At 37.5% G+C, this 14,733-nt stretch overlaps 1 pseudogene; it reads left to right on the top strand.

Annotated features, from left to right (window-relative positions):
- The first annotated feature begins 3,625 nt into the window (after positions 1 to 3,625).
- Positions 3,626 to 14,733, top strand: part of LOC121028548 (cytoskeleton-associated protein 2-like) — a 37,059-nt pseudogene continuing 25,951 nt past the window's right edge.

Below are 14,733 nucleotides of genomic sequence, written 5' to 3'. Positions count from 1 at the left end.
ACTTAGGTTGTTTCCATAAGTTAGCTATGATAAATAATCCTGTTACGAACTTGGGGAGGGGGGTGTGCAGATATTTCTTTGACATGGTGTTTTCATGTCCTTTGGATAAATACCCAGAAGTGGAATTGCTGAGTCATATGGTAGTTCTATTTTTTTTTTTTTTTTTTTTTTTTGAGGAACCTCAGTACTGTTTCCCTAGTGGCTGCACCAGTTTACAATTCTACCAACAGTGCACAAGTGTTCCCTCCCCTCCACATCTTGGCCAACAGTTGTTATTTCTTGTCTTTTCGATAATAGCCATTCAACCACCAGGTATGAGGTGATAGCTCATTGTGGTTCTGATTTGCATTTCCCTGATGATTAGTTATGTCGAGCACCTTTTCAGGCACTGGGGGTTGCTTTTTACTTGAAAACTGGAACAGCTGCAGCTTTCATAATTGTCACACATATTTTATTTTAAAAAAGACGCTCTTAACTTTCTAGTTGAGAAATTTTATTTTGACTCTGCAGCTCATCTACCCATTCAATAGATTTATCAATCCTGTATGCTTATATCTACCTTAAAATTATCATAAGTATTTCAAATTTCTATTTACATGTTCGTTTCTTCAACTAAACTGGGAACTCCTTTAAAGATATCTTACGTTGGTCTATATCACAACCTTAGAACTTACTGAAGTACCTGACATTGATAGGCTAAATGAATATTTAGAATGAATGAATAAACGGAATGTATATTTTTTTAAATGCTTATTTATTTTGAGAGAGAGAGTCAGGGACGGACAAAGAGAGAATCCCAAGCAGGCTCCGCATCGCCAACACATAGTCCCACAGGGGGCTTGCATCACGAACCAGGAGATCATGACCTGAGCCAAAACCGAGTCACGTGCTTAACCAACTGGACCACCAAGGCATCCCAAAATGTATATTTTTAATAAAAATTGATGTAGCATCTTTTTTGGTGACATGGAATTTTTATCCAGAGAGATTGACTTGCCTTCATTTGATAGTGACAGACTGATGAATGGCTTATTTTCAAACAATAATCTATTTTCCATAGTAAATCGATACTATTGAAAGAGATGTTTCTGAATTAGGTGCCCAAACAAATGAGACAGGGCTTTAACACCACATATGCACACAAATGTTTCATAGTAGCAGTTTCAAATCTGTGGTCATAATGGTTAGAATTCAGTTGGTTTGCAAAGCATTTTTATTAGTCATGTTCTGAATGTTTTTGAAATTTTAACTATCTGGAGTATTTAATATGCATTTTCCCTTTCTTCTTCCCTGAAGGAGAAATGTTAGAAGTGTAAATATTTTAAAAGTATGAATTTTTTAACACCTTATAGATTTTTTATTTGTGTCCTAGAAATATGATTTAATGTGAGAAAGATATTTATTTGCTAAGACATCAGAATTTTAAGGAAACTTCAAGAGCAGAAAAACATGTTTAGCATTCGATGTAATTGGCCAGAATTCAGGTACCAGCACCGATGCTTCTTCTCCTTGTTACCTTGGCCAAAGTCCTTGTTCTTACTTAGCTTTATTTACTCATCTATAAAATAAACATTATAATTTGTTTTACACATTTTCTTCTGCCCTTTAATTCCTTCAAAAAAGTCTGACTTTTTTAGAGTTCCTTTTGGAAATTCCCGTGTTAGTATCTGAGAAATTTGTAACTCTGTTACTGTTTGATTTTATCCACTTATAAAGCAACATTTTAATGTTTGAAGACATGTATATTTTGTTAACTTGTAAAATAACAGCTTCTTTTGAGATACAATTTCCATTTGTACCATAAAAATTCATCCTTTAAAAATGCCCATTTCAGTGGTTTTTAAGTATGTTCATATAACTATGCAGCCATAATCAGCGTCTGATTTTAGAATATTTTAATTATGAAAAAAAATCCATTAACAGTCATGTCCCATTTCCCCCTGTATCCAGCCCCTGGGAACTGCTAAATTACTTTCTGTCTCTATTGAATGCTCTATTCTGAACATTTCATATAAATAGAATCATACAATATGTGGGCTTGAGTGACTCTTTCATTAACATAATGTTTTTCAGATTTGTTGTCATACATTGATCTTGATTACTTAAATTAATTTGATGTCTAGCAACCATAAATGCTGACAGTTATATATATTTTTCAATTCTATAGACTATTTTTTAGAACGACTTTAGGTTCGTAGCAAAATTGAGCAGAAGAAAGAAAGACTTCTCGTATGCCCCCTGGCCCTACACATGCATGGCCTTCCCCATTATCAACATCTTCAGTTTGGTACATTTGTTACAACTGATGAGACTACATTTGGACATTATTATCACCCAAAGTCCGTCGTTTACATTAAGATTCACCCTGGGTGTTCTACATTCTATGGTCTAGACAAATGCATAAGTGCACGTATCCACTATTACAGTATCTTACAGAATAGTTTTGCTGCCCTAAAAATATTCTGTGCTCTACCTATTCATCTCTATCCCTCCCTGACTAATCTATGACAACTGCTGATCTTTTTACTGTGTCCATAGTTTTGCCTTTTCTAGAATATCAAATAGTTAGAATCATGCAGTTTGTAGCCTTTTCAGATTGGCCTTTTTCACTTGGTAAAATACATTTAAGTTTCCTTCATGGCTTAGTAGCTCATTTCTTTTTAGCACTCAATAATATTCCATTGTCTAGATGTACTGCACATAGTTTATTTACTCCTTCACCTGCTATTTCAATTTCATTGATTTCTGCTCTAATTTTTATTATTACTTTTGTTTTGCCTACTCGGGATTTAATTTATTCTTCCTTCCTAAAGTGAAAGCTTAGATAACTAATTTTAGATATTGCTTCTTTTCTAATATATTCATCCAACATTGTCATTTTCCTTGTAAGTACTACTTTTGCTGCAACCCACAAATTTTGATAAATTGCGTTTTTATTTTATTTAGTTCAAAATATTTAAATTTCTCTTGAGGTTTCTTTTCTGGCCCGTGTGCTATTTAAAAGTATACTGTTTAATCGCCATGGATTTTGGGATTTTCTAGCTATCTTTTTGTTATTGGTTTCTAGTTTAACTCCTTTGGGATATGGGAACAGACATTGCATAATTTCTATCATTTTAAATTTGTTAAGATGTGTTTTATGGGCCAGAATTTGTTCTATCTTGGGGATTGCTTCATGTGAATTTGAGAAGAATGCATATTCTGCTGATGTTGGATGAAGTAATCTATAGATGTACATTATATATCCAGTTGATTTATGATGGTGTTGAGTTCAGTTATGTCCTTACTGATTTTCTTCCTGCTGAATCTACCCATTTGTTTTGTTTTGTTTTGTTTTGTTTTGTTTTGTTTTGAGAGAGAGAGAGAGAGAGAGCACGAGCTAGGAAGCAAGCAGAGGGAGAGAGAGAGATAGAGATACAGAGAAACTCTTCAGCAGGCTCCATACTCGTATGGAGCCCATGTGGGGTTGGATCCCATGACCCTGGGATCATGACCTGAGCCGAAATCAAGAGCCAGACACTCAACTTACTGAACCATCCAGGTGCCTCAAATCTATCTTGTTCTGATAAAGGTGTGTTGAAGTCTCCAATCCAATACTATTGAATTGAGTGGCAATAATGGAACAATGATAAATAGACCTTCAGTAAAGGTGGTGAGGTATCCTTGCTCAGGCAAGCATTCCATTGTTCTATGATTAGGTCTCAGTCTTTTAATGAGTCTGTGCCTCTGGACTGTGATCTTCACAAGTGCCTCCCCATTTTTTTCACTCCTTAGGCTGTGTAGGATAGCTAGAATGGGCTAGAGTTGGATATTTCTCTTCCCTTGGGTCATTTAGACTCTGATAAAACCACAGCAGTTTAGGCTATGCTTAAATAATTTCTCCTACGGCAGACACTATTAAGAACAGAATGCTGTGGTGTATTTCAAAATGGTTCTTTTTTGGGGGCGCCTGGGTGGCGCAGTCAGTTAAGTGTCCGACTTCAGCCAGGTCCATGAGTTCGAGCCCGCGTCAGGCTCTGGGCTGATGGCTCAGAGCCTGGAGCCTGTTTCCGATTCTGTGTCTCCCTCTCTCTCTGCCCCTCCCCCATTCATGCTCTGTCTCTCTCTGTCCCAAAAATAAATAAACGTTGAAAAAAAAAATAAATTCCCCTGCCTGCTCCAGGCCACACTACACCTTTAAAAAAAAAAAAAAAAATGGTTCTTTTCCCCTCCCCTACTCTAAGCAGAAAAGGATTTTTCTAATATTCACTGTGATAACCTGGTAGAGCTCCAGGAGAGAAAACTCAGAAAAGCATGGGGCCCCTTTTCTGATTCTAGGTCCCCTGAAGTTCTTATCTCTCAGACTTACTAACACAGAGCCTTCGGCAGTTCATCATTTATAGTTCAGGATTCCCTTCCCTGTGATGATTTCTGCTCATGGGTTTCTGCTCTAGTAAGCTGTGATTCTTCATATTTGCCTATTGGTTTCTCCAAGTTGGGGGGCATTGGTTTGCCCTGTGACATCCCTTCTGCCTTACAGATCTAAGAAAAGCTATTAATTTTTCAGCTTGTCCAGCTTATTGCTTCTTGTTGAAATGAAGTGGCAACTTCTAAGCTTCTTCCCTGCTGGACCAGAAACGTCGAGCTTCTTATAGTTTCATTTGAAAGGCCTAACATGACCTTAGATTTTTGGGGTTTTTCACAGCTTTGGGGGTTTCTTGGCCTTTTAAACTACTGCATATTTTCATCTACAGAGAGGATCTCACTTGAGCCTAAACTGTATTCATTTTAATACAGGCATATTTAAGACATTTAAGAAAACAGTAGGGTCTATGTACACGTATAAGTGGATACGAAGAAAAAAGTAAATAAAAGTAGAGTCAAGTCATATAAATTAAATGATAAATTAGCTTCGTTTCAGTTCCCTAATATACTTAGCTCTCTCTTGCCTAAAGAAAATAAATTTGCTCTGGCCTCTAAATGGAATATTAAATGCTCTGCATGGTTAGCTTTTCTTTTCAGGTTAAATAATCCCCAAAAGGTTTCCCTGACATATTTAAAGCAGCCACATACCTGTTATTTTCTGTCACATCACCCATTTTTCTTTTACTTCATAGGTAATGATTATTTATGGACATACTTACTTATGTTCTATCTTTCCTTTCCTAAGACAAGGTCCAAGAGGTAAATACCCCTTTGACTTCTCTATGTCTTAAGACACAAATAAAAAACAGTGAAAAATACAGGAAGAAAAACTGTCACCGAGATGTCATATTGCTACCAGGGCTGTCCACAGGCAGAGAAAGCTCCAGGGTACCTGGCAGCCAAGGGAAAACTGAAGCGCCAACCACCAAGCCTTACTTATCTAAACGCAAAGGGTAACTGTCTGAATCCTCCACCTTCTAAATCTATTATATCCAAAAGGATGTTAGCAAACATCTTGCTTTGCCTATCAAAGCTACAAAACCCATCAGCATTAAACTCCAGCCTAAACCTGATAATATCACCAGATCGCAGAAGCCAAAGTTGGAGCCACCAAAACTTCTGGGCAAAAGGCTGACTTCAGGCTGTGTTTCTTCTACCTCAAACTGTTAGCCTTCTAGCAATAGTCAACAACAGCATGAAGCTGGATCATCCCCTACTGGAGAACTCTCTAGAAAAACCATGGGATCACTTAATATACAAGAAAAGAAAACTGCAAAGCAGCAGGTAGCAGATGGAGGAAACGCTAAACGTGCAGACCTGTGGGCAATAACCATGTTGAAAATGAAACCTTGGATAGCTTTCTAAAAGAGATTAACAAAAAGAACTTGCCCCAAACCTTGCCATACTCTGAGAGGAAACCAAATTCTAAATTATGGACAATAAGTAGCTAAGCCAAAGACTAGCTCATAGTCAAACCAAGAGCAGTTTGGCTCCTAAACAAGCCTTGGGCAAAAGTTCAGGGAATAGTGCTGTTTTGAAAGACAGAGCTAGTAAACAATTTGTTGGAGAAACACAAATTAGGATCCCACCCGTACAGTCACAGCAAGTCTCTAGAGGAACAAATCTTGCAAGACCAGGGGAAAAACTCCCAAAGACAGTTTCCTCTCACTATGTTCAGACCCTTAGTAGGACTCGAGCATCAAAGAAACCAGTGGTCGAAGACATAAAGGATATAAAGATTAATAGAGATAAATATGAAAAACCAAATGAAGCTAAGTTATAGTCACACACTATTACTGTGAAGAAAGTAAAACAAACCAAACCCTGGACATGCCCCAGTGTGTTTCTGGGAGGCTATACCTGCAGACATCTAAACATCAAGCAAAATCAGAAATCCACTCAACCTTGTTTTAAACCTCAGACATCACGTGCACTGCCAAAGTCAAAAGCCATAAGCCAAAGTTCTAATTTGACAGTTGGCAGTTTCAATTCAGTCATTCCAAGCACCCCTAACATAACAGCAAATGGAACCAGTGGGAATAAATGCAGCAGTGGCTATCAACAAAAAGCACAGACTTTGGACTCCAAGTTGAAAAAGATTCTTCCCCAGAACCATTTTCTAAATAAGACAGCTCCCAAAACTCAAGCTGGTAACAAAACCATAAATGGAAGAAGAGTCCCAAATGGGACCCAGATTAATCCAAATATTAAGAAGAAGATCACAGCAGAGGATCAAAGGAAACACCTGGATGAATGGCAGAAATCTAAGGGGAATATCTATAAATGGCCTCCTATGGAAATTGAAACAAAAAGAAAAATAGAGGAAATGAATATTTCATTCTGGAAGAGTATGGAAAAACATGAAGAAAAGAATGCACCACTTGCACTGTCCAAAAAAAATTTAACTACACTCCAACAGTGTCTGCAGCTCATTGAAGGGGTGTACGTTCTAATGAAATATTTATTTATCATATTGCCTAGTTTTCCTAAGGCTGAAAATTTTCCTAAATTCTGAATCTGCAAAGCAAAGTTGTCGCCAAGTAAAAGCACCTTTGATGTTATTGAGCTGTAAGAAAAGGCCATTCGAAACGGGGCAACACAGATATAAGAGTTGCCAAGAAGTTGTTCTTCATAATTTGTAAGACCCAAACAGAATCACAGGACTTACCTCTGACTCTCTGTTTGCTGAAACAGATAGAACATCAATAGAAGAGCCAGGCGTAAGATGGAATCTGAAAACTCTTGTCTTTCTCTAAAAGAGAGAGAAGAGTTTACAGCAACACCCCAAATAACCAAGACAGAAGAAGATCCTCATCTTGGTATCAAATTACAGATCACCTGGATCCCTAAAATAAGTGGAATGCCAGAAGTGCAAGGCTTGAAGCTCCTCACTGTTGTAAGGCGTTCAGCAAGGAGAGAGCACGATTAAGCACCCTGTGTCCCGCAATCCGGAAATGCTGCAGGAAGACAATTTAGTAGTAAGCTATTAGAAGTGGAAGAAACAGTGGTTTATATTCTGTAAAAATGAGGCTTCGTAACATTATGGTTGAAAAATCCTTGAGTCTTAATGTCTTAATGCCTGTTTTAAAAAGGTGTTTCAGAGCCTCCAGGAAACAAGAAATATCTTTGTCCAGGTGACCGGGAAGAAACTGTCTAATGGACAAGCAGATTATAGGCTCTCAGGATTTAGTAATTCACTGGGCTTAGTCAAATTTAATATCCCCATAGGACTGTGTTTGGTTTATTTGTTTAAGATTATAATTTGCCACAGTTTTATAGCATACATAAATGCTAAACTGTTGAATATTAATTTACCCCACAAGTATGGTAAAACTTTTCACTCTATTGATCTACTTTACTCTCAACATAGTTCTTTTTTATAGCAGAAGGTTTGTGCCACAGTATGATAGACCTTCCTTCCGGCATCTGCCTTAGCAGAAAAGGTGAGTCCTCCCAGCCTGAAGGAGTTGAGCTTAAAAGCTAGCCTCCCTGGGACACCTGGGGGGCTCAGTCAGTTAAATGTCGGACTTCCGCCTAGGTCATGATCTCACCAGTCCCAAGCCCTGCATCAGGCTCTGTGAGCCTGGAGCCTGTTTCAGATTCTGTGTCTCCCTCTCTCTCTTTGCTCCTTCCCAGCTCACACACTCTCTCTCTCTCTCTCTCTGAAAAATAAACAAACATTAAAAACAATTACATAAATACATACATTTCTTAAAAAGCTAGCCTTCTCAACTAGATGCCATGTGACAGACCATCTGGTCAAATCCCCTCAATTTACAGAGTTGATGCTTAGCTATGCCTTTGCTCAGAGACTGCAAATGATTGCAAATGACTTTTATGTGCAACTTTGACTTCTGTCACAGTGTCTTTGTAGATAAGGGGCAATTCATGTCCTGTCTGTGCCCGGGTTCCTCTAATGAAACACAGTTCTGAATTGGGGTAGTCATCTAGCTTTTTATATTCAAATCTAATTTTTCATGTGTTATTCAGAAATGTTTCAAAAAAAGGCCGGGGAGCAAGCAAGAGGGGAGGGGAAGGGACACTTGCTTCTTCACTTCTATTCTTTGCTCTGCTACTTGACCCCTGGCCTGAGAAGACAGTACAAACCCCAGAGACTATTCTAGGCTGCTTTTCCTTCCTCCGGGGCAATGGCTCTTGGAAAAATAAAATCAGAACCATTCTGTAAAGGTAACGTATAGAAAACTTAGCCAACGTATTTTGAGTTTTAAAATTTTAGCTTTCCTAATATTTAAGTATTGTCTAGAACAAAAGGATTAAATTTTGTTCAAAAACAAAAGACAGTGAAAAATACAGAGAGTGAGAGATGATGAGAGAGAGACAGACAGCCGGAGAGACAAAGAAAAGGGAAATAGTTGTTTTTCTATAATGTGAGATCTTAAAAATTTGAGAACACAAGTCAGAGACGACATTTGTACTGATTGATGGAGACAGGATGGCAAACTTGGCAGCATCCCTGGCCTAGTCAGTGGGGTCCTCAACATCAGCAGTCAGTAATAATTGGTGTAGACCTGAGCACCAAGGTCAGCCCCCAGGGCGGATGTTTGAATCTGGCAATAGCAGATGGAGTTGTGTCTCTAGTGGGTACTGATAGCATAGTTGACATTTTAGGGGTAGCAATAACTGGGATATTCAGGGAGCAAAAGAAGAAAGGGAAAATGCTAAAAAACCATGTAGTAGTCATGGAGACAACTAACTTCTTGGAGCATTGACACTTCCAGGAACCTCTGAAAATTATCTAAGAAGAAATTGAGGGAGAACGGATTTCCTGAAGAATAAATAGGAACAAGCAGTGCCAGAGAAATTTTACTTTGTGGACTTTGTATCTTCTCTTATTGTTAGACTAAAGAAGCCTAAGAAACAAAGGTTTCCTTTTGCAAGTAACTAATCTTATTTGCTCCTTTAGGAAAGAAATTAGGAGACAAAAAAAAAAAAAAAAAAAATCACCACCTAGATCTAAGGACTGTCTGTATACAAGAAAACACAGTAATCTGAAGCAAGTACTTGTTTTCTTTTCTCTCTCTCTCCTCATATAAATTTGGAAAAAAAGAATATAAATATTTAGAGTAGTTAATTGTTTACTCTGCACTTTGAGTTCAAAGCCAAGTTCTCCAGTAGTCAATGTAGGAAAAACTTGTGGAAAATCTTAGTCACCCACCTTTCCAAATGTTCATATCCCAATCATGCTACATAATTTTCCCCCAGTGAAAAGAATATACAAACACTTGACTGTCTTAACTTTTCTGCAGCATAAAGCAGTATAATAATACAAACTCAGCCTTGGCATTGCTCTTGTTGTCTTTTGTTCTAAACAATGGACTGTTGGTGGTTACTCATGTTCTATATACCAGTTTTCCATACTTGTGAGAAAGGAGTTTCAGCTTGGTCACAGACTCAAAAATAAATGCAGAGTAGGTTCATATTGGCCATTACTCTTGCCTTTTGGGTTTTTCCTTACTTTGCTTAAATACCTGTGGTGAGTAATGATACAAGGAGTTTTCATGTGTATGACTATAGTTTGTAGCATACAGAATATATTCCATCTCAAATGACTTTAATGTAGTTAGTATGATCTACCATTTCTCGCTATAGATAATGACTTCAACATTCTTTGAAGTTCATGCATTACCTTTAAGGCTTAGGATCCCATCATATTGAACCATATGTTTCATCCAAGTTCTCTACCCTGCATCTAGGTTGTGTTAAAATTGTGTATCTTCTTAGAACACTTAGAGGCTGGCAAACCCTTAAACCAATTTCAAATCAGATTATATTTTATCTTTATAAATGAACATTAAAAATAAAAGTTATTGTTAAACCTTGACACCTATCCAAGAGGAATTCAATTTAGAAGGAGTTATAGGGCATTTCTCAAATTAAAGATGAGATTTGAGGGTCCAAGCCAAAGACGAGGCCCTTTATTTTTCAGCCATTTTCTCTCTCCCAGTGTTGCTCTGGGTAACAATACAGGTACATATTGCCGTTATTATTGAATTTATGATATTATGTGTTTCTTACTCTTGTAAAACTGTCTTCAACAATAGGTTTTTCTAGATCCAGAAAATAAGAAATTTACAAATCTATAAACCAGGACCTATAAAGTAATATTTCTTATTCAAAAAGATCTCATAAATCATATATGCAATAAATACTTAAATATTTATTTTCTTTCCTCTCAGGTATACTCACATTATATAAATATATATATTTATATATTTATATGAATATAAATCTTTAAACTTTTTTCCTCAAAGCCTTTAGTATGATATTAATATATGAATGATATCAAATTCTAGAGAAAATATAGTAGCATAATATTATGAATGTGAGGACAAAGCAATATAAATATGAAAAGAAATAAGTAAATGACTATTTATGTGTATTAGTACATCTTTTAGGACAATAGGTATAGTCACAGTATAAATGTAAATAAATGATCATATAATATTTCAGAGCTGTTGTAGTCTGAGGATTGTGATGTATTGTCATTTACAGTAACAGCTGCTTCCTTAACAAACTGAAAGAAGTATTACGGTTTTTTTGTTTTGTTTTTTTTCAATCAAAAGAAAGTGATGGATCTGAAGAGAAATATGAAACACAAACTGGAAAACATAATCTTTGTGCCTTGCTCCTGGAGTTGGATGTTGGGAAAACCACATTTTCACAGTTAAGAGTACCATCTACTGGAGACGATTTGCCTCAAGTGGAGATTTCAACATATCCAAACCCCAAACTAGTCAGGACACTTCATGGCAGCTAGCCAGGGTCTCTTATCCCTTAATGGACCATTGCTGGTAAAAGTCTACCCTTCCCATAACCTGTGTTTGAGATAAATTTAGCCTAAAAATGTGCTGTACCTAAGCTACTCAGTAGGTTTTCTGCCTATTTGATAAACTTTTTACCTGAACCCCTTGATCTTAGCTCCCAGTGCTGTTTCTTGTGAAAGCAACTTGATCATAAACTTCAAATCATTTAAATTGCCTCAAACCAGGGCACCTGGGTGGCTCAGTCAGTTGAGCGACCGACTTCGGCTCAGGTCATGACCTCGCAGTCCGTGAGTTCGAGCCTCGCATAGGGCTCTGTGCTGACCGCTCAGAGCCTGGAGCCTGTTTCGGATTCTGTGTCTCCCTCTCTCTCTGAACCTCCCCTGTTCATGCTCTGTCTCTCTCTGTCTCAAAAATAAATAAAAATTAAAAAAATTAAGAAAAAATTGCCTCAAACCACTTACAATGGAGCTCCAACCCATGCCTCCCTCTACAACAAACTTGACTATATACTTCCAGGTATTTACCCTACTCCCTGACCAAGTCTTTTTTCCAGAATTTTTTTTCATGTTTTCAGAGAACATTTATCAGTAAGAAAAAATATCCATGACAATTAGTAAAATAGAAACCATAAGTTACAAGAGTGTATGTTTGGACTGGATGTTTATATCCCCTATGCCTCAACCAAAATTCATATGCTGAAGTCCTAACCCACAGTGTGGTGGTTTTGGAGGTGGGGTTTTTAGGAGGCAGTTAGGTTTAGATGAAGACAAGAGTACGGGCTCCCATGCAGGATTAGTGCCCTTATAAGAAGAGAGAGACCAGAGCTCTGTTTCGGACATGTAAAGGTACGGCAAGAAGGTGGCCATCTTACAAGCCAGGAAAAGGGCGCTCAACAGGAACTGAATATGACAGAACCTTGATCTTGGACCTCCCAGCCTTTAGAATTGTGAGAAATAAGTGTCTGTTGTTTAGGTTACCTAGTCTACGGTATTTTGTTACAGCAGTCTAAGCTAACTTACATAGTATGAATACTATGTTCTCATGTTCTCCCAGTGTTTTTTGTTCGTTTGCTTGCATGAATCTTCATGTGGGATGCCTAGATTAGAGTTGCCTTTGAATTCTGGGAGTCTAATCCACACTGCCCTGTATGACTGACTAAATTTTTTCTCCAAGATGTTTTTAAAAACTAAGAAATCTATACTTTTTAAGGCTTATTTCAAATACATATGAAATATGTCTAACGTATAAAATTAGCTATTATAAAATTAGGACATTTACATCATGGTGGGAAGCATCATAATCTTAACATATACTGGATAAGCTATAAAAATAAGGGCAATCATTAACTATGTGTGTACTATGTTCCAGGCACTGAGTTAAAATTTCACATACTGTTTGTAATTCTGTCAAGAACCCACAAGGGAGTCACCTATGTTATTTCCATAATATAGAAGAGGCAACTGCAACTTAGAGAAGTTAAAAGCAAGACAACAGATCCCAAAATGGAGTTGCTTAGGCTCTGTTCCACATCACAAACTGCTACTTAATTGCACTTTTGGTTGTAATGGAATCTTAAATCAGTCAATCAAGAGTTGCCTGATCAGCGCTAGTTAGATAATCTGCCTGGTAGACACCTGCCATCCTCCAAGGAAAAGTAACCTTGCAATAAGCAGCCCACTTTTTTTGCCTAGTCTAACTTCCTTGCTCCTGCTCCCTTCTGCCTATAAAAGGTTTTCATTTTGTACAGATCCTTGGAGCTTCTTTCTCAGCTAGACTGCATGCTGCATGATTCGTGTATGTATCATTGAATAAAGTAAATAAGATCTTTGAAATTTACTCAGTTAAATTTTGCTTTTTTTAAGAGAGAGGCTATGTAACTTGTTTATGGTCAGACAGTAGAGAGCAGATCTGACTCAGCCCCATGCCTATCTGACTCCAAAGGCAATATTCTTACCTACGTCACACTGACTTCTGTGTATGGAATGTTAATTAAATCTTACCCACCTCTGAATGGTGGGGTGAGAAAGATGGCCTCATTTCTTGTTGCTTTGGACATGGTATATTCCCTTACCTCTGAGTGTATTTTAGGGTCATATAAGGTTTAATTTCCCTTTTTGTTTTACAATTATATTCAATGTTGATGACAGCCTATAACTTATTGGTCAGTCTGTAACTGGTGCTAATGAGTTTTAATTTCAGGTAGGTGTTTTGCTAGCCCTGCTAACCATTCAGACATACTTAATTGGTTTTAAGTGGCTCTCAGGATTAATTTGAGTCCATCACCAAAAATAGAAAAAAATAGCAAAAGCTAATGTTCTAGAGTATGATTGGTAGTTCACATGACTTCATGTATCAATTTTAATCTATTTTAAATAATAAACACTGGAATTGCAACAATATGTAGTAAGTTATTTATGTTTATCATCATATGGTTTTAAGATAAATAATAGTATCTCAATATTATCTATTTATGACATATCATGAAATATTAATAAAAAAAAGGGAATATAAAGGTAGGAATATTGATTGTCATGATTTTGCAAACAAGTTTTCAAACTTAAAATCTGAAAGCTAATTGGTTAGGAGTTGAATGTACCATTTCACCTGCCAAGTTCCTTGAGAAAATTTCTTCACATTGGAAAAATGACTTAAAAGCCCAAATCTGCTTACTGTATTTTATTGATTTTTATTTTCTTTTATATAAAATTTTACACTCCATAATTTGACTGAGATTTAAGGAGCAAAGGCTGCCTGTTAAAGAGAATTCATGGTTTTAATCCATAGGTTACAACTAGGAGGAAACTATTCAGCCAGACACTATTTTTTTTTTTAATTTTTTTTTCAACGTTTTTTATTTATTTTTGTGACAGAGAGAGACAGAGCATGAACGGGGGAGGGGCAGAGAGAGAGGGAGACACAGAATCAGAAACAGGCTCCAGGCTCTGAGCCATCAGCCCAGAGCCCGACGCGGGGCTCGAACTCACGGACCGCGAGATCGTGACCTGGCTGAAGTCGGACGCTTAACCGACTGCGCCACCCAGGCACCCCTCAGCCAGACACTATTATTCCCAGGTCTACTCTCAAACATGAGGCCTGGGAACCAGTTCTTGTCAATAAAATGTGAGTAAAAATGTACTAGGAGACAGTCACTCATGTTTCTCTTGCAACTCTGTGAGTCTTGTGGGTAGAGGCATTGACTACATTTTGTTTAGGGCTATATTTTCAAGGATGGTTGCACGGTAAACAACCCTGGAAAACAGAAATAGTTTCCCCTTCTGGAGAAAATGGCAGGCTTGCTTACAGCCTTGGAAGCTTACATAGGCTTACAGCCTATGTCCACCTGTGGAGCATAGGGCCATAGGTTCCACATACTTACTCTTTAGTACTGAAATAATAATAGGGGCGCCTGGGTGGCTCAGTTGGTTAAGCATCTGACTTCGGCTCAGGTCACGATCTCACGGTTAGTGAGTTTGAGCCCTGTGTCAGGTTCTGTGCTGACAGCTCAGAGCCTGGAGCCTGCTTTGGATTCTGTGTCTCCCTCTCT

This window comes from Herpailurus yagouaroundi, unplaced genomic scaffold, assembly GCF_014898765.1.
Source record: "Herpailurus yagouaroundi ecotype Mexico unplaced genomic scaffold, PumYag 28, whole genome shotgun sequence".
In the NCBI taxonomy this organism is placed as follows: domain Eukaryota; kingdom Metazoa; phylum Chordata; class Mammalia; order Carnivora; family Felidae; genus Herpailurus; species Herpailurus yagouaroundi.
The sequence above is the reverse complement of the archived record's forward strand: the minus strand, read 5'-3'. Positions and strand labels throughout refer to the sequence as shown.